We start from the raw sequence: 22283 nt of genomic DNA, 5'->3' as shown, positions 1-22283 counted from the left end.
GCAATGTCCCTTTTTTGAGAGCTTTATTGAGATAAATTTACATACCAAACAAATTAACCATTTAAAGTATAGAATTCAATGGTTTTTAGTATACGTCAGAACTTTGTAACTATCACCACAATCTGACTTTAGAATACTGTCATCATCCTACAAAGAAGTCCTGTACCCATTAGCAGTAACTTCCCATTCCCATTCCTCCCCTCCAAACTCTCTCCATAGCCCTAGGCAATCATTCATCTACTTTCACTTAGCATATTTTCAAGGTTTATCCATGTCGTAGCATGTTTCAGTACCTCATTTCTTTCTAATACTGAATAATATTACATTGTATTTACTCATGTATCATTTGATGGACATTTGCGGTTATTATGAATAATTTGTCTATGCACATTTGTGTACAAGATTTTATATGAACATATATTTTTATTTATTTGGGGAATGGAACTTTTAGTCCTATAGTATCTCTTTGACATTTTGAGGAAAAGTCAAACTCTTCTCATGGGTACAATATATTTTCACAGGAGTGATTACATAAACTATAATTATTTAATGAATTAACAAATATTTTAAAGGATGTCTTGAGTGCAGAGACTTGGACTTATTCAGATATTTTCTCAGCAACACTTGTTTATTAATCATAATTGCAACTATAACCTTAAAATATTTCTTGGCTCAAACCAACTTTTCCTTCACAATGTTCATTATTTTGTGTTTTTAGCAGTTAATATTTACTTCCAATTATTGACTTCCAGAAAGCACCTCAGAATCTTACACTGTTTATTACCAAGAAGCTAAAAGGTTAGAAAAAAAATCTTTAAATTAGAATTTTAAAAACACCAAGCAGTCAATTTGACAGTTTTTTCACATATTAGATAACTTTTGACTAGATTATAGACACAGGTAAATGAAGGGAATTCATACAATTAAGGACATTAGAAAGAACTTTGCTCTTAAATTAGCCTACCTTGTGCATGGAAAGCATACTGGTCTCCCTTTAGCCTTGAGGGATATACATGTACCTTAATAACCATAAGGAGATTAATTTTCTGTATTATACTCCTAAGCATTATCCTTTTAAATTCTGTTTTATGTGGTGTATTCAAATGAAATGTGATCAAATAGAAGCCTTAATGTGAAGAATTTTAAATCTCCCCGTCTCCTTCTCAAGTAACAAACTGGCTATAAAAGCAAGTCTCTGTATTAATTTGCAAATGAACAAGGACTTTGGAGTTATATCCACATTGGTCCCAGGCTGCCATTGTATTAATTATTAGATAGATTAACTACACATTGAGCTGGCACTTTTCATTAAACAGCTGCTAAAACATGAGGGATGAACAATTCCTTGTGCTTTAGCTTCAGATGCATGCACCCTAAGGCCATTTAATATGCCTTAATAAGCTACTGTTTTCTGTGCAGATAAGTTTCACTTAGTTGCTGAGTGTTCTGAGACACGATAGGTTGGTATTTGTCAATGTCTACCTTCAACTTTTGAATAACAAAAATGTCAAATAATCATACCTGCTTACCTGTGTAAATTCATATTAAAATATTTTAATTAGAATTAGGCACTGTAAGAAGACAAATAGACTATGATATCAAAACCAATAAAGATAACTAGTAAAGGCCAAATGAGGTAATAAAGGTGTGTGATCCAATAGGATCAATGTCTTTATAAGAAGCAACACCACAGCACTCTCTTTCTCCACATGCATGTACTGAGAAAGAACATGTGAGGACATAGCAAGAAAGAGGCCACCTGATGGTTACTAAGCAGGAAAAGGGGTGGAAGGGTTAGACTGGGAGACTAGGACTGACTTATATACACTACTATATATAAAATAGATAACAAATAAGAACCTGCTGTATAGCAGAGGGAACCCTACTCAATACTCTGTAATGACCTATATGGGAAAAGAACCTACAAAACAGTGGATAAATGTATATGTATAACTGATTCATTTTGTTGTACAGCAGAAACTAATACAACACTTTAAATCAACTATACGCCAATAAAAATTAATTAAAAAAAAGAAAGAAAGAAAGAGGCAGTCTCCAAACCAGAAAGACAGCTCTTACCAGAAACTAACCCAGCTGAAACCTTGACCTTGGACTTCTAGTCCCCAGAACTGTGAGAAAATAAATTTAGGTTGTTTAAGACATCCAGTCTACGGTATTTTGTTATTTCAGTCCAAGTAGACTAATACACAATGTAAGATGCAAAATCTCCATAGAATCAGAATCAGAAAATCAGGAAATGTGTGATCTAAACGATTGAATAGTTCTCCATTAAAGCACATTTCTTATTCCATACGGCCCTGACATCTTCTTTGAGCGTCAATGTTGTATATTCAAAATTTTGTTGAATAGACACAGCTAAACGCCCATATGAACCTCAATCTTATTATAACTCACCCTGAGCTTACTTTCTTTTCCCCCAAATCAGTTCCTTTCTCATTTATTTTCTATCAAAATGTATGGCAATCACTATTATCCCACTCATCTTGAGTCATCCTTTTTCATTTCTTCATTCATTCAACTAGCCAGTTTTACCAGCTAAATATGTCTAAACTTTGCCTCCTTCCATAATGAGCACTTCACTGAACCACTCACTAAACTATCAAGGTAGACCACGTTTAAAAAAAAATATTAGTACTATGTACTGGATACTTACAAAAGAAAATGTGCAATGTACAGCTTGAGCTTACATTTTACTTACTTTTTCAACTTAATTTGGATTAATTCATAAACAAAGAAATGCTTGCTGTGTGAAAAGGAAAAGGAAGAACAACACAGACATGATTTCTAGGCAGATATCTGGATGCTAATAATTTACAACTACTTGTACAATTCTTCCATAAATTCGTGAATGGGATAGATTCACCTGCATATATATACATGTTCTGATAATTTTCACTACTGTCAGCATATAACCATTTTAATAATTCCTATTATGCAGGTAATAGCCACACTCTTGCAAGTCTATTCTCTCTTTTTTATTATAGTAGTTGGAAAAAGTTAGGAGGGCATTTTATGTCTATGGGTTTATTTTATTTTATTTTTCTTTCACACAAAGCTGGTTGATAACTGTGACATTTCAACCAAGATCTTATTATTATCTCATTAGTACTAAATCTCTAAATAATTAAACATACAAGAATTAAATTCCCTAGAAGGTCACCGGTTCTATTTATACTCCAAACTCTATGAGATTCACAGATCATTGTAGCTAGATCTAAATTAATATATTTCATATGCAAACAGTTGTGTTAGAGTATTTTAATGTTATATTTATTCATCTACCTATCTGTGGAAAAATTACTTGAAAGACACAAACTACCAATATTAACATAAGAATAGATAATCTGAACAAGCCAATATCTATCAAAAAGTTGAGTAAATAATTAACCACCTCCAAATTAGAAATAATCAGATCCAGGAGAAATAAAATGAATTTTCCAAAATTTCCTCTAGAGAACAGAAGCAGAGGGAACATACCCCATTTTATAAGGCCAGCATTAACCTATTATCAAAACTAGATAAAACGATTGTATAAAAGAAAACTACAGATCAATATCTGTCATAAAAATGAATGTAAATATCTTCAAAAAATTAGCAAAGCATACAATGTATAAAAATAAATATACACTATAGCCATTCAAGATTTATTCTAAGTACTGGTATATTTGAAAATCAAAGAATGTAACCCTCCACATCACTAGACTAAAGAAGAAAAATCATATTATACAGTTAAGTAAATATAGTGGGTGCCTACTTGTGCGAGTTTCCAGATAAGCAAGGGGAGGGAAGTTAGCATGATCCATGTGTTAATGGACTAGGGGGGGCAAAATCAATATGAACTCATGTTTAGCTTAATATAGATCCAGATGGTTACATAGAGAAATATCTATAGATATGTATATATACATGTTGATATACGCAAATAATTTATGCTGATACTCTGCCCTCAAGGAGGAGTAACATAACTCCCTGCTACTTACGTGAACTGTATATAGTTACTTCCTTCCGAAGAGTACAGTACAGAAAGGGGAAAAAAGAGAAACTTTAAAGTGTAGAAATCTTATAAACATTGCACCATCCAGGTGATCCAAGTCAATATCATCAGTAATAAATCATGCTGAGAGTTGGCACACATGTTATGAAGTGATGGAAATGTCTTAACTCTGCGGTCTTCCTTTTGAAAACCTATAATCCCAGTCAAATCATGATGAAAACAACAGACACATTTCCATAGACATCCTACAAAATAAGTGACCAGAATACCAATAAATAACAAGGTCATCAAAAACAAGGAAAGTTTGAGAAACTGTCACACCCAAGAGGAGCCTAGGGAGATTGACAGCTAATGTAATGTGCTCTCCTGGATGAAATCCTGGAACAGAAGAAGACATTAGGAAAATTTTTAAAAATCTGAATAAACAAAGGACTTTAGATGTTTTAAAAAGTCAATGGCACTACATTACTAATCGCTTGAATAAAATATGATCTTGGGGATCAATATTCAGACAAAAAAATGCATATTTCTATAATCATCATCAAAATATTTATTATTTATCTAACTGTAACAAAGTGAGATAATGATGAAGAGGTAGAGTTATAGCCTTCAGTGAACTCATGTACTCATATTACTTTTATTGCCAGTAAATATATATATATATATATATATATATATATATATAGCTGACATCAACACATAAAAGGAATATTCATCATAAAAGTTACTATGATTCACTTTGTTATAAAGCAGAAACTAACACACCATTATAAAGCAATTATACTCCAATAAAGATCTTAAAATAAATAAATAAAGTTAACCCCCCAAAAAAGAAAAAAGAAAAAAATATTACTATTTATTGAGCATCTACTATGAATCAAGTATAAAAAGTGATACACACACACACTGTACAGATCTTTCCCAAGAGTATTACTAATGTCTCTTAAAGCCTAGGCTTACACATAGGCATGATTATTTCCAAAATACAAAATATAATTCTAAATCTGGAGTGTACCAAATAATCAAAATCTTTTCTGGAGCTTCTACCACCTTCTTGAACTTGAGAGTTTCAGGTGCACTGTTGAAAAGATGACTAAATTTAATAATATAATCCTCTCCCTGAACTCATTACCATAATTCTGTTGTCTATGACTAACACTTCAAAAAAAAAAAAACTAGGGGAAAAAAAGGACTATTGATCATGCAAATCTTAGTTTAGATTTATTGATCTAATAAATCTTATTAGATTTATTGAAGTAAGGGAGAAAACCACCTTGACAGACTTACATAGTGTCTCAAAGTGGGGAGAAAACGGAAAGACTTGTAGTACTTTAGGATATGGGTGAGATAATTTTAAGGCAGATTTTATAAGGGAGTAAACTGGTTGAGATTGGACAGAGTTTATGACAGTAATAGCTTTGAATTGGTAGGCAGAGAAAGTCAAAGGTCTTTAAGCAGGTCTTTATTAGTAAACTTTAATCCTGATAAGTAATGTATTAAGATTGTTTGCAGTCTTACGTTTCAGGGCACATACATCCTAGAGAAAGCAGCAGGGTTACTGCTTGCACAGAATGTAGTTTAATATAGTGACAGGGAAGTACACAGTGAAGAGAATTGTGATGGTTCTATTTCTCACCATATTTATTATCATGCTCTTTCCTTTTCAACTGCAAGAGAAATGAAACAAAACAAAACTCTATGTCTGGGGAAATAGGTTGAACGTATACATGGGGTAAATTTATAAATTGTAGGAAGGATTAAAAGGTGAATTTTTCACCTAACATTTTATTATGAAAATGTTCAAATATACAGTGTAGAAAACGTAAACCAGAAATACAGGTAGGAATTCCCCTTAAGACACACAGGGTCATATAAGAAAGGCTATGGGTAGAATGCAAAAGACAAACACTCGGAACTGAGATCAGCAAGAGGTTCTCCACAGGTCCTTAATACACACAGTTCCAGAATATATCTTGGCCTAGATACCAAAAATATATATGAACATACTGACAATACTACAGGAAGAAAGTTGAGAACATTAACAAAATATTTTAACACTGTAATGTTCTATAATTTTTTTTTTTTTTTCCGGTACGAGGGCCTCTCACTGCTGTGGCCTCTCCCGCTGCGGAGCACAGGCTCTGGACGCGCAGGCCCAGCGGCCATGGCTCACGGGCCCAGCCGCTTCGCGGCACTTGGGATCCTCCCGGACCGGGGCACGAACCCGCGTCCCCTGCACCGGCAGGCGGACCCCCAACCACTGCGCCACCAGGGAAGCCCCTATAATATTTTAATATCTATTATTTTTTGAAAAAAGTGTGAAAGCTTTTTAAAACATATTTTCTATATAATCTTCCCAGAAAACTTTCCAAATATGTATTATAATCCATATTTTATATAGGGGGAAACTGTTGTTTAAAATATTTAACCACATCCTCAAGGTAACAGGACTAATAACAGAGCTTGAATTGAGAATCAAACCCAAATGTGTTAGAAATGTACGGTTGCTTCTTTTCTTTCCTAACCAAGAAAGAACAGTTTGGGCAAAGTATAAACTCTAGTTTTAAAATCCATAAAACACATAGGTTTCTTTGGAAATTTAATTTTTAAAATCATCCTCTCTCTTCCACATGCCAAATCAAAGGCTGCTTATGTTTGCGTGCAATTTGTAATTTCTTTGTCTTCCTGCTCCTGTTTTTCTTCTTAAAATAAATTTTACTCCCATTATTTCTTACAGTGTCGAGTTTATTATTTCTCTTCTCTAAATGTCAGTGGTTTCCTAGGTTGCAGCTAAATTCTGTTCAAGAGCCACAACCCTGTAATTAAAACTTCATTTATCTGTATTTGCAGCCTCATCAGTTCAGATAGATAATGTTGTCTATACTAAATGACAAATGTCTATGTTCATATGACCCATATAGTCATAACTAATAGCATGACATTAAATATATTTTCAGATATCAACGGGATGGCTTGCATGTTCAGTAATATTCTAAATTGATTTGTTTCTTCTAAAACCTTAAGTTAGTCAGAATACTATATACCGAGTCATTTGAAGCAGTCTCCCTTTATGGGAATGCTGATTTCTATTTCCTTTAAATTTATCAAAGGAAGGAAAACTTTAAAACTGTGGAATAAAGTCTCCAGAAAACCACCTAAAAATTTCACTGTATTGTATGAATGTAATCATTTCTTATGCCTTCTTGACAAAAGCATATAAAGGTAGCATGTTATTTCCTGGTAGTTTTTGTTGTAGAATCCTTTATTCTGGAGTTACTAATCATTTGTTTACAGGCAAATGGCTAACAAGAGCAGGCACAAATTTGGGAAATAATATTTAATAATTGAAAACTGGGGCATTAACATATCTACATTAGAAAATGTCAACCTTTTTTTAACTTTTTAGAATAAATACAATGCTTCTAATAATATTCAAATTCATTTTGGATCAGTAAGTTTATTTAGGTCTCTCAAGAGATTGTTTTGTTCAGGAATTATGTGTTAAACTTTGCAAATGCTTAAATACTGCTAACAGCATTTCCATCTTTTGTTTCCTCCATACTAAAACAAAATTAATTAAAAAGGGCTGACTTTTTGACTAGACAGTTACTTTTGTAGTATAATTTGAAGGGAGTGAGGATAAATAAGTATGAAACTAAATAGTATCTTTTCCACAATGACTGAAAAGTCCATATTTTATGTTTTAATTTATTAATTCAACAAATCTTCATTAGGGGCCACTATGCATTAGGCACAATGTTACTTTCTAAGATTACAACTGTATCCAAGATGGACAAGATCTATGTATCATGGCACTTGCATTACAAGGAAGACAAGTAAAAGCAAATGGACAAAAACATTACAGGGTATACAGAATTTCCTTCAGGAAAACAAAGAAATAAACAAAAGCAGGACACTGGCATTGAAACTAGCAGGAAGAACTTTAGATTAGATGATTGAGATTGGCCTTGCCAAGGTGATATTTAGATTAAGATCTGATAGGTAATAAGGGGACATCATTCAAACCTGGGGAAAGGAAAAGACCTTAATATTTACTTTGGAAGTAATAGAAAATATATAGAATGGATACATACAGGAGTAGGGGTAAAAATTGTATGAAATGATGCATTTGGAGAGTGGGCAAGAACCAATGATCAAGGCATGGTAAGTAACAATACAGTTTAATGTTGTTAAAGTGTAATGTGAAGCCATACCCATGCTTTATATGATCTTTTCACACACATACAATCTCACACAGACAGAATTCACGTAATCCTAAAATAGGATCTTTGCCTGACTCACTATTATCATTTATGAATTAGTTAATTTGTTTTTCTATTGAGATCCTGGAAATATTGAGAGAAGGAAGGGAGGTGGAGGACAAATGTTACTGAGAAGTGTGATGGCTAGAAAAGAAAATTTCCCTACTTTGAAATTCTATCCCTGTGTCTGAGAGAGCTAATAATATTCTGGTGTATAAAAACATCCTGAACACTTCTCCCATGGCTACAAGCAGAAGGGAAAATTTACATTTAGAAGTAAATATAAGTTCTACTGTGGTGGAACACCACAGGGCAACAAGCCATTGGATGATTAAGTGGCTTAGACTCTTGTGCCAGTGCTCTGTCTCTGTTCAATTTTCTGCAGTATAAATTTTCTTTGAGAATTCTCTTAAGCCAATGATGCTAAATGGTGTAGCTGGTTCGTAACCACTTTTTTCTTCTCCCCTAAGGAGATGGAATAGGATGGTGGAAAAGAATGGCATTAGGAAATACAGAGTAAAATCCCTAGCTTGATAGTTACTCCAGTTTATGTTTCTTTAAATTTCACAAATTAAAAAAAAAAAAAAAACTTTTGGACACTTTTAAAGTACATATTTTGCTAAGTTGTTTTGAAAATTTATTTTAGATTGTTAGCGTTTCACAACTGTTATTTACCTTACCTTATTACCCTTTCGCTCTGATAAGAGACTACTATGAGATATTTAATTTTGCATGTGTGTGTATGTGTGTGTGTGTGTGTGTGTGTGTGTAGAAAAAAAAGAAAAAGAAATTTGTACATATATATACACAAATGCATAAATCAGAAGTTACATATGGATTGCTATAGATTGATATAGATAGCTAGAAATAAATTTATACATTGGAATATATATATACAAAACATAATATGTTTATATAAAATAGGTTTTTCTTTACCTTTTCTCAAATTAAACTTTGTATTTCACTATTTAGGTGAAAGACATACAATGAGTGTCTTGAAGATAAGGTTTAAGAAAACCTACTGTATCTCTACAGGACATAAGTGTACCTTCCAACAATCTAAAACATAAGAACTCCAGTAATTTCTGGAAGGAAATAAATGACAACTAAAAAGGAAAACAAAGAAAATTATGGACATACATTCTCTAAAGATTAATACTTTAAATAGACAGGCTAGTAAATATAACAAGAGACAAAGAAGGCCATTACATTGCTAATGGTCAGTGAAGAGAAGCTCTGCTTTTCTAAAATGAGTTAATGAGCTTGTTGAATGGGTGGCCAGATTAAAGATACATGAGAAAAAAAGAAAATCTATGTATTTTTTTCCATTTCAGCAGTAAACAGTTATAGAATCTCATTTTTTAAAAAAAATTTACTCTATTCAAACTAAAAATATATATTAGTAAAAAACCTAGTAAGACCTACAGGAAAATATACAAATTTAGCAGATAACAAAATTGCCAAAAGAAAATACATGTTGTGTTAGCTGCAGAAGATAATTTAAAATTGTGAAGATGTCAATTTCCTTCAAATTAATCTAATTTTAAAAATCCTAATCAACATAATATCAGTATATTTAAGTCAAACCTTGAAAAGTACATGCTAAATATAATATGAAATAAAAAACTGAAAATAATTCAAGAATATTCTGAAAAAAGAAAACAAAATGTGTTTTGCACCATCAGGTGTTAATACCGATTACAGGTCCACTAAATTTATTAGACCATAGTATTGCATATAAAGTAGTCAGTGAATCTTCTTGTCTTTATATTATGCTTTCTAGGGAGGTTGCTATGATCAATCTTTTAGATTACTAATATTCTCTTTAGCTGAGTCTAACATACTGCCTAATTCTTTTTTAAAAATTCTTTTCTTAATTCTTTGAAAAACATTTTTAACAAACATGTTTCTCATTTCCAGACATCTCATGTGTTTATTAAATGTTTCTCTTAATTACTGACAAGGGCTTAATTTCCAAAATATACAAATAGCTCATACAACTCAACAACAAAAAAAACAAACAACCCAATCCAAAAATGGACAGAAGACTTAAAAAGGCATTTCTCTGAAAGAAATACAGATGGCCAATAGGCACATGAAAAGATGCTCAACATCACTAATTACACTATTAGAGAAATGCAAATCAAAACTACAATGAAGGGGGGCCTCCCTGATGGGCAGTGGTTGGGAGTCCGCCTGCCGATGCAGGGGACGCAGGTTCGTGCCCCGGTCCGGGAGGATCCCATGTGTCACGGAGCGGCTGGGCCTGTGAGCCATGGCCGCTGGGCCTGCACATCTGGAGCCTGTGCGCCACAACAGTGAGAGGCCCGCGTACCGCAAAAAAAAAAAAAAAAACGACAATGAGGTATCACCTCACACCAGTCAGAATGGCCATCAATAAAAAGTCTACAAATAACAAATGCTGGAGAGGATGTGGAGAAAATGGAACCCTCCTACACTGTTGGTGAGAATGTATGTTGGTGCAGCTACTGTGGAAAACAGTATGGAAAACAGTATGGAAGTTCTTCAGAAAACTAAAAATAGAGCTACCATGTGATCCAGCAATCCTACTCCTAGTCATATATCTGGACAAAAGTATAATTCCAAAAGATACATGCACCCCTATGTTCATAGCAGCACTATTCACAATAGCCAAGACATGGAAACAACCTAAATGTCCATCTACAGATGAATGCATAAAGAAGATGTGGTACATATGTACAATGGAATACTACTCAGCCATAAAAAAGCATGAAATAATGCCATTTGCAGCAACATGGATGTAACTAGAGATTATCATACTAAGTGAAGTAAGTCAGAAAGAGAAAGACAAATACCATATGATATCACCTATATGTGGAATTCAAAATATGACACAAATGAACCTATCTATGAAACAGAAACAGAATCATGGATATAGAGAACAGACTGGTGATGGCCAAGGAGGAGGGGTTGGGGAAGAGATGGAGTGGGAGGTTAGGTTAGCAGATGTAGCTTTTATATATAGAAGAGATAAACAACAAGGTTTTACTGTATGGTACCGAGAACTATATTCAATATCCTATGATAAACCATAATGGAAAAGAATATTTAAAATATATATATATATGTATAACAATCACTTTGCTGTATAGCAGAATTTAATACAACATTGTAAATCAACTATACTTCAATAAAAAATGTTTATCTTCATTAATAAGAATATCATTGTTTGAGGTGTTTTTGGTTTTTTGGCTGTGCTGCACAGCTTGCAGGATCTTAGTTTCCCAACCAGGGACTGAACCGGACCCTAGCAGGCAAGCTCCGAGTCCTAACCACAGGACTGCCAGAACTGACATGTACACATTGCTATATTTAAAATAGATAACCAACAAGGACCTACTGTATAGCACAGGGAACTCTGCTCAATACTCTGTAATAACCTAAATGGGAAAAGAATTTGAAAAAGAATAGATACATGTATATGTATAATTGAGCCTTTTGCTGTACACCTGAAACTAACACAACATTGTTAATCAACTATACTCCAATATAAAATAAAAATTTAAAAAATGAATAAAACTGGACCCCTATCTTACACCACTAACAAAAATTAATTCAAGACAGATTATAAACAACAAGGTCTTACTGTATAACACAGGGAACTATATTCAATATCCTGTGATAAACCATAATGAAAAAGAATTGAAAAATAATGCATCATATATGTATAACTGAGTCACTTTGCTGTATAGCAGAAATTAATACAACATTGTAAATTAACTATATTTCAATAAAATTAAACAAAAATAAAAATTAAAAAACAGATTAGACAAAAAGAAGAATAACATTGTTTGCTCATATATGAGATAAAAAATCCTTTAAACATTTTCAATATGTGTGTTATGTAATAATCTGTATCTGACAGTTCACACATTCAGAGTATTCTGGGCTCTAAAACATTTCTACTAATGCCTAGTACAAGATAGCTTACTATCAATTTTGCCTGGTGATCTTTGATGTGGACTAGTTGTTTTATCTTAATCTGTAGAGTTCTCAATTGAGGAAACTCTCAGTAATAGAAAATTTCCTAATGTTTCTGCCAAGATACCAGAAATTACCAAACTGTGAACAAGTTAGTCTCAGTCAAAGGTCTGTGCTAATCTTTGAGTCTCAGGTATAGCTCTCTGTCCTTATTGCTGGACCAGGGCAAGGTATTCCAATTGCAGTACTGTAACTGTTATCTGCCCTTAAGGCCACATTGTCTCTCTCTGTATCCACAGAGAGAGTGTGCAATAATAGCAATTACTTGTGTGTGTGCAATAATAGCAATATTTCAACAAGAGTGCTATATCATATCTACTTGTTCTGATCACCTCCCTTCATCTTTTATATTTCCTGCTAGTGCTGAAGGCAGATATCTAGTATAATCCCCTCTTTCATGAAGAAAAAAAGATACAGTTATATGTTCATTCTTTGTGAATTTTTTTGTCTCTTTCGGTTGTAATTTTTATTCTTTTAATTTTTATTTATTTTTATAACCACTCCTCAATTTTTAGTGTTGTCATAGAATGATTCACTTTTAATCTAAAATAGATTTCTGCTGTCTCTGTAACATTATGATTCAGTGTTTTTATTAACACTCTGCTCATAATGAGATCAGGTCACATAGAAAATCAATGTCTATAGTCAGGTTCTCATTTTTTTTTTCTTCTATTTATTCCAATACAATATAAGGAGCTGTTTTTTAAAAAGGAAAATAGACCTTGCTCCATAGAATTTGCTCCAAAAATCTATCTATCTTAGACTCTCCTAATGAGTTAAACCAGCAATGTCCACAAAGCATTTTTATCTACCTAAGACCCCTCCAGAGCCGAGGTGGGTCATATGGCCTAAGGTGCAGGAACACTTGCTCTGGAAGCTGGAGCTGTGGTAAAGCTCTCTCTTGTTCTAGGGCCCATTTGAGGGTAGCAGCCTTCCAAGTCACCTGATAAGTGAGTCAGAACAGTACTCCTAAAATCACTGGGTGTGCCTCTAAAACCCAAAGAGGACCACGAAATTTTGTGGATCTTCTTAAGATGTGATGTGCAACAATACCATTTTCACTTCTGCTTTAGAGATGATAGTGAAGTGCCTGGAACCACTGAAACCCAAACATTTTGGGTTGGCAGGACTCTAAATTTCCATAAGGTTTATTTTTTACCTTCTGGCATGCAATTATCTTATTAGCACATCTATAACACTTGAAAGTTTTTGCTCAGCAAGTTTAATTTGCATGGTATCACTAATTTAGAGGGCCAGCATGATATTCTCCCAGTTGTCAAGATGATCAAGATCCCTGTCTATATCTTTGCTAAATAATGTTGCTAACATCAGGGAATGTGCTGGAAATTTATAATCTCAGGTCCCTCTCCAAAACTACTGAATCAGAATCTGCATTTTGACAACATCTCCAGAGGATTTAAGTGTGCATTAAAATTTAGATGCACTGGACCATATTATGACAGAACTCAGGAGAATTAACATAACCTGGAGGCAAGACAGTGAAAGTACACTGATAAAATTTGGCAGGTAAACGTGAATTCCTTAAGACTTGCTCTACTGATGGGGGTTGAGAAAAGGCTTTGTAAAATCAATAGCCACTTACCAAGTGCCAGAGACTGTGTTGCTCTGCTCCAGTAAAGATAAAAACCTGAAAGAACAATCCATGACTGCTAAAATTATGTTAAGTCAATTGTGGTCTAACCATTACCCATCTGGTTTTTGCAAAGGCCAGAAAAGTGAATTGAGTGGCAATATGATGGAGGTCACAACTTCTATGTGTCACGGTTTCCTAATGACCATGTTGTCTGCCCATTACAATAATTATGTCCATCTTTCTTCTGATGAATATGCTACCACCTGGCCTCTGTCATTCCAGAATCACATAATCACACTGATGGTATCATACAAACCACAGATTCTGGCCTGCATGAGACATTCACCACTGAGCTGTGCTTCCTTCCTGTGTATTCTTTATTATCCCTGTTAAAGGAGTTCCCTTCCCCAACCATTGGGGACAATTAGATGCTGGATATAGCCAGTTACATATTAATTCATTCTAATGCAGACATCTCTGAATCTCCTGATATCTTTCCTATATATCAATTCAATGAAATTCCAACACATCACCTAATTTTCTGTATGTGACATTCATGTCCAAATTTCAAGGAGACATCCAACAAACTAGTAAGACCAACTACAAATGGTCCTGATATAATATTGAGTCCTTTTGTTACAAGTGAGCATTCCTATATCAATGAGTTCTCCATGTTTGTTAGTTTGTGTTCAGAAAATGGAACAGAAAGTGTAGATTATTGAATATCAGCAAAGGCTATACCAAGATGGAAGATTTAAGGTATTTTAAAGTTCTTGTGCTTTCAAAAACTGCATTTACAATTATGAAGGGATTTTAAACATAAAATAGACAATATTTGATTTTAACAGATTATTCTGACTTAGCTGAAGAAAGAATTGAACGAAGCATTACTAGAGACAAATTATAAGGTTATTATAAGTAATCTAGGGAGGTTGGTGGAAATTTGAAATGGGCAGAGTAAAATGAAGATGTTAAAAAAGAACACTAAGAGATCAAATTCATAGGCTGTGATGATTAATTGCAGTGGGGGAAGTGCAGAAGACTCAAGATGGTTGCCTAGAATTTGGCTTTGAAATACACACACACACACACACACACACACACACACACACATATATATATATATATATATATATATATTACATATACACATTTATACTTTATTATTTCTTTATTGTCTGACCTTCACTTTTCATTTTGTATTCTTCTATTCTTTAGAAAAAAACTTACAGAAGTTAAAAAAACCACAAAAATCATAATCAAACTATAAATAAATCAAACTAATAGTTTCTCTTTTTTTACAATTCACAATAGCCATAGATAATTTGATCATTAAAATGTCACTCATCTTTTTATAATTTTTATAATTTTTTCCGCAGAAATAAAATTGATTTAACAAAACAAGAGAGGAAAATTGAGCCTAAAACTATTACAACTTAAAAAAAATGTGGGGGGTATATTCACAAAATGGAATGCTAAACAGCAATGAAAATAAGTGTACAACAGCTGCGTTCAACATGAATGAATGAATCCTAGAAACATAATGATTATAAAAAAGAATTATTAATAAAAATAATTAAATATGTAAACATGTTTATATAATCGTACATAATTTTAAAAGCAAGCAAATAATAAAAAACCTGTTAACATATTGTGTTTAGATACATATGTACTAAAAGCACACACACACACACAAAGAAAAATTAAAATTTCGTAATGATAGTTAAATATTGCGGAGGAAGAAGGAAAGATTTTTATAGAGAGACACACACAGGATTTAATAATGTCTATTTCTTAATTTGGTTAGTAGGTATACTGGAGATTATGATAATTTTTTATACCTTGTATATATTTGATATATATTTTCTCATATGCATCAAATATTTAATAATAAAACATAGAAAAAAGCTGAAGTTCCAGAAGCTAGCTGGAAAAAAAGCTCTTTGAGTGTGTGTGTGTGTGTGTGTGTGTGTGTAATATATTCATCTCTATATGTTTATGTACATGATCTTTATATATATAGTGTAATTATATAATTATGATCTCCAAATACTTATGTGTCAATATGATGATTCCTAAGCTTATTCTGAGATTCTTGCCAGGCTGGCAAATATTCCCCTCTCCATTCTATTTTAGCGTCTTTCTCTTCATTAAATGCAGCTACATGTAATGAAGAAAAATAGTATTTTAGACTCAGAAACGAAAGGGCAGAAAAGCACATATAAAATAAAGCACTCTCCTTTCACTTTCCATGCAGAACCCACTCTAGAAAATGAAATATTAAGTATGTAAAAATGGTCTCTGCAAAACTTCCATTACCCAGCCATGAATGAACTTTGTATTTAATGCCCATAGGCCGGATTTGTTTATTAAGCTAGGTTTGGCGTACTTCAGACCAAGAGGCTGTCCATAGGATGTGCTCTCACTTAGCTTGGCTGTGCTCAGAGCAGGAAGCAATGTCTCCCAAGAATAGTCTATAGGAGTAGATTGTCCATCACTAATTTAAAGCCTTCCAGCTGAGCAGCCTCCTCCATGGTGCCAGAGTCTGCAGCAGGATTTCATTAGTTCCTAATACATTAAAACTCTGTTAAGGATCTGATTTCTGTTCTGGGCATCTATAGTTATTGTTTTTTTTCCCACAAATGTAGTTAAAAGCTTGTGACTGAAGGCAGTAACAGTTGAGAAATACCACTACCTCTTCACTAATAAAAGAGCTATTCATGAATAGTTGACAGACATTATTAATATATTCTGCCACATTTAAATTCTGTCATCATGATATTTAGATTTCTAATTCTGCATGAAATCTTCAAACCAAATGTCAAAGGAAATATCCAAACCATTGTTAACTTGGGATATATGTTTTGTAAAAGAAAACATGTTTATAATGTTTTAAAACTCTTCTTGTTTATTTTTATTAAAAGGACAAGTTATTTAATTTGTTAAACACATTATAGGTAAATATTATACATATGTCACACTACATGTGTACTACTATATGTATAGATATACAGTTAACTATGTATATGTGTATATATATTATGTTCATTATGTGTGTATATATTGGATTGGCCAAAAAGTTCGTTTGGATTTTCCCATAGCATCTTACAGAAAAACCCGAACGAACTTTTTGGCCAAGCCAATATAATCTTTTTTTTTTTTTTTTTTTTTTTTTTCTTTTTGTGGTATGCGGGCCTCTCACTGTTGTGGCCTCTCCCGTTGCAGAGCACAGGCTCCGGACGCGCAGGCCCAGCGGCCACGGCCCACGGGCCCAGCCGCTCCGCGGCATATGGGATCCTCCCAGACCGGGGCACGAACCCGTATCCCCTGCATCGGCAGGCGGACTCTCAACCACTGCGCCACCAGGGAGGCCCTATAATCATTTTATAGTTTTTATAAAACACTTTTTATGGAAATAGTATTTCAATTCCCTAAAAAGACCTCAATTTCTTCACTTTTTTCATAATTAAATCTAAACCTTAAGTTGGTACTAAAAGCTTCTGAGGAAATCTTAAGGAAATTATAAAGGAATTAAGAAGATGCATTAGAGAGAGATGAAGCAATATATTATATATATCTTAAGAAATCCCCTAGGAAAGAAAATATTCATACATCAACATTTCTAAGTGAAACCCAGTGTCTACCAAATCTTTGCCAGACTCCTGTGTTGGGCATATAAGGGGCCTATAGATATAATCTGAATATCAACACTGACCTGAGAATAGAAAGAGATAATTTAAGATTAGTGGATATGTGGAAAGGGTAAAGCTGAAAGGATAATTCCAGTGCAGTGGGAACAATTGTGAAAATCAATCCCAGCTTGGTATACATGGTATTATACCTTTTCTGACTGCATATCCTGTTAGAATGTTCAAACACAGAATGGGTTTAAGGATATTTCAAGGGCATGGGCAACATTTATTTAGTGTTTGTTTGTTACATTAATGTGACCCATCTGCTTTCTCAAAATATTAGAGCAGGCCATAGTTGAAGACACTTCAAACTGTCTGATGACCTCACAATTTCATTTGCCTGCTTTCACAGAATGACATAAAAAAGGATAGAGAAATAAAGGAATCAACAAAGATTTATCTGCACAATTGAGGAAATAAGAAAATATGTAGAACATCTAATGTTTGATCAGTTAAATATCAGCTTATTAATCACTCTAGCTCAGTATACTTTGTCACTCTTTTAGCAGATTATCATCTATGTATTATATCATACTTTCTATCACTTGCAATCCAATTTATAATATCTGTATCATTTGATATAAGAACTAAGATATAATTCAAAATTATTTATCACTTAATATTTTGCCACCTGATTGTTGAGCATATGATATTCAATTATATTAAAAAGCAAAACAGAACAATACATACTTTTATGCATAAAATTTGTGCCCATCTTTGGCAATAGTTTTAGAGAATCCAGTAAGTGACAGTGTCTAATAAGAAAGCATATTTTCCTTGCATAAAATATTTTCAGGCTGGTATTTTATTCCACTATCTCTTCTAAATAGTTTCATATGTTTCTGAGCAAATAACAGATAAATCTAACTAAAACTGGTTTACGCTAATAATAGATTCATTATCTGCTTTAACTGAAAATCCCAAGGATATGCAGCTTCAGGTCTAGCTTGATAAAGATGTAAATGACATCTTAGAACATATTTTTGCTCTCTTGGAACGTATTTTTTCTCTGCTATCTTCTGTGGTGTCTCTATTCTCAGATGTCTCTCTATAAATAATTTTCAGAAGGCTGCGAAAATTCCAGAGGCATACCCTTCTAGTATCAAGCTGAGCAGAAAAGAGACAACATGCTTTCCTGAGAGCCCAAACATCTTATCACTGGTCGTGGTGGCTCTGACCAGTATAAAGTGGGTCATGTGTTCATCCCATGCTTTAAGCAGTCACAGGGTGGGAGTGCTTTTCCTGAAGCACTTAGAGTAAGAGAGGGAGAGTTTCTGGAAAGCAAGAGCAGTGTACTATAAATAACAAGATTGTGTGTGGCTGATGTGGAAAAATAACAAACAAGAAATACCCACTACAACTCCTATGCCCCACATGTATTCCCACGTTCAAGGAAAAATATGTTAGAATGCAGAGAATATTAGGCTTCAGTGTTAGGGGATGCAAAGCAATCTCCAGAATGATTTTGGTATTGTACTGAGAACTATTATATTCACATGCATGGCTGCTTTTCATGAAAACAATTTATTTTCTCTCTGTGTATGTGTGGTGGGAGGGGTGGTTTAGTAAAGCAGTTTATAATTTACAGGGACTTAGGTGTGGGTAGAATTGCTACTGGGGAGCAATCTGTGCTACAGCAAGAACAAGAAAGATGGAGCTAATAGGTTGGCAGAAAGCTATGCAGTTCAGGATATAAACTTTACCACCATCTCTAGATCTTTAGTAAAGTTGCCAATTCTCAAATTTTGAACAGTCATCATTATTTTATTTTGAAAGTTACTATAAGCTTTGGACCTGGATCAAAAGGAGTTGATACCAAGGAGCGTGATTAACCATCTGAAGCCTGTTTTCTGAGTAAAGCCTGAGCACTTTAGCTAGTTGAATTCAGAAGTTGCAGGGACAGCTTTTGATTAAAAGAAGTTTATGGGTTTGGGGATTTGACCCATGTTCCCTTTATGGCTGAGGATAGTATTGTTTAAAGGTACTTTTCACAGTTAGGCGAAGTGAGTATTGGGGACCAGTAAACGTCCAATATTGTGTGTCCAAACACTGCCATAATGGCAAGGATTTTAGCTTTAAAAAGAAACTTGAAGATGAATCCAAGACTTTCTAATCACGAGGTGTGTCACCTTGCACACATTATTTAACCTACTTCATCTCATTTTCCCAGATGAAAAAATTGGTCCGTTTTAACTTTGACAAGGCAGTTTTGGCCCCAATCGTAACTGTTCCTCTCAGACTCCTTATCAATTATTCTCCTAAGATAGCTTTCTACTTGAAAAGCATATGTAGGGACTTAAATAAATAAATATAACCTACCGGCTTCATTGCCTAGAATTTAATAAGCCCTCAGTAATTATAAACCATTCTTTCTTTATAGATAAAAATTGCAGAAAAATGTTCATCTACATACATTATTTATTATTTGACCACACACACAAAAAAAATCACAGAATAAACAGATGTATAAATAAGACATTCCGCCCTCAAGTGAATTTAGTAAAGTAATATCTAGGCAATCAGAAATGGACAAAAAGATAGAAAAGAAAAAATAAGTATTTTACTATCCATAATTTCACTACTAATACCACTTTTGTAGAATTTCTGGGACTTATCAATTGCATTTCATTTTAATATATTTTTTGTTGTTGAATGGAAACCTTAAGTGTGTATATGTATAGTCAAGTATATCACTATCTTAACATACATCATCTTTTGAAATTATATTCTATTTCAGTTATATGTATAATAAAATATTTATTCATGTATTCTCAGGGTACTTTATTACTTAGGGTGTTATTTTTACTCTGAAAATATTTAAAAATACAGAATAGTATGACTTGTTATTTTTTTAATTGTGAATTTTATAATGATTTCAAACTTTTTTCTCATTTTATAATACTTTCTCAGAGAAAATTATACTTTGATTCATCAAGATCAATTTACATGCAATTGCATGCAATTTATCAGATATTCTCTATTAAGTAATATAAGGTGTAATAATATTATTTTATAGCTGCTTTCCTTTCCCAGGAAAAGAGGAAGTCTCATAATCACCAATTTATGTATCAAATGGCAAATGAAAAGAAGAATCGTCAAATGCATAGTCCACACAATGGGTAGAGAAAATTCAATTTCAATTTTATGGGATATAGAGCAATGGCAAGGATTTTTTTTCATAACACTGAGTATTATTAGCAACTTTACAATAGATAACTATGAGAAGAATCAAAGGACTTTTTTTCACTACTGAATAGCCCCCAAATCCTTAATCCTCTCGAACATCAAGGCTTCTTTCTAAGGGAATATTTTGCACAAAATATACATTTCCAAAAACTGATCTTTAACTGTCCATTTGAAAAAAAATCAGATTAGCCTAAACTATCGACCAGAGTATAATTACTTATGAGATAATAAGGTTCTCAAATGTTAAAATAATGACATTTAGCTATTCAGTTTAGAAACACTTTCATAGACGTTGTTCATTCATATTCTTTCAACTAGTATTATTTCAGAGCATAATATGAGTAAGGTAAAGTTCTAGGTGCTAAATAAGAAATTGGTAAGTCATTGTTCATTCCTCAAGGATAGATGACTTTTGGGGAGGTGCTATAGAAAGGGAAACAGGCAGCACGAAAATTTTAATGTAATGTATTAAGTGCATTGGGCAATCAGAGTATTTATTAAGCTTGAGCTTCAGACAATGGCAAGACATTAGTTCTCCTGTACATTTTATACTTCAGTTCATTTCTACTATGTTTGGGAGAATCTCTTTTTTTTTTAATTTTTTTGGTGTATAGTTGATTTACAATGTTGTGTTAGTTTCAGATGTACAGCAAAGTGACTCAGTTATACTTGTACATATATCCACTCTTTTTTAGATTCTCTTCCCATATAGGCTATTACAGAGTATTGAGGAGAGTTCCCTGTGCTATACAGTAGGTCCTTATTAGTTATCTATTTTACATATAGTAGTGTGTTTATGTCAATCTCAATCTTGTTTGGGAGAATCTTCAAGTAGTCTTTCCAGAAACCCCCAAACACACAAAATAAAATTAAGCCATGGTTCCAGAATCTTATATTTTCCATGGCATCAATGTGAGGCATGGTGAGCCATCCATCCTCCCATACAGCTTGCATAGCACTGTAAGTTTTCTGTTATCATCCATACTTGGGCACGGCCATTCTTAAGGGACCAGAGACTGTCCTGAGGGGCTCTCATCATATCACACAACTCTACTCTCTCTAGGTTTTGCCAACTTCCTGACTGTTTCACTGGGAAGTTTCACCACCACACCAAGCATAAAATATTTTCTTCTCATTTTGCGAGCTGAGGAAAAGTTTTCTTCATTATTTCCAAATATATTTTCTTTCAATTTTTCTTTTCTTTTCTTCTTAATGCCCTTTTCCTTACTTCTAAGATTTTTTTTTTCTGTGCCCTATACCTCCATTCTCTGAGGCATGGTTTGGGGGGGACAAAAAAAATATCACTATTAACAGATTCTTTCAACTTGATCACTATGTCATCCATATTTTTATGTCATTTCATCTTTATTAGCAGTTAATGCCTTTGCTCAAAGGACAAGATGGTAGAAATATGATAGAATTATTTCCTTGCAAAACCTATATAAAATTTAAAACTATAAATCTTCTAAAAGAAAATACTGGAAAAATATTTGTGACCTTGAGTTAGGCAA

This window comes from Mesoplodon bidens, assembly GCF_964165515.1.
Source record: "Mesoplodon bidens genome assembly, chromosome: 1".
Classification (NCBI taxonomy): domain Eukaryota; kingdom Metazoa; phylum Chordata; class Mammalia; order Artiodactyla; family Ziphiidae; genus Mesoplodon; species Mesoplodon bidens.
Note: the sequence above shows the minus strand (reverse complement) of the source record.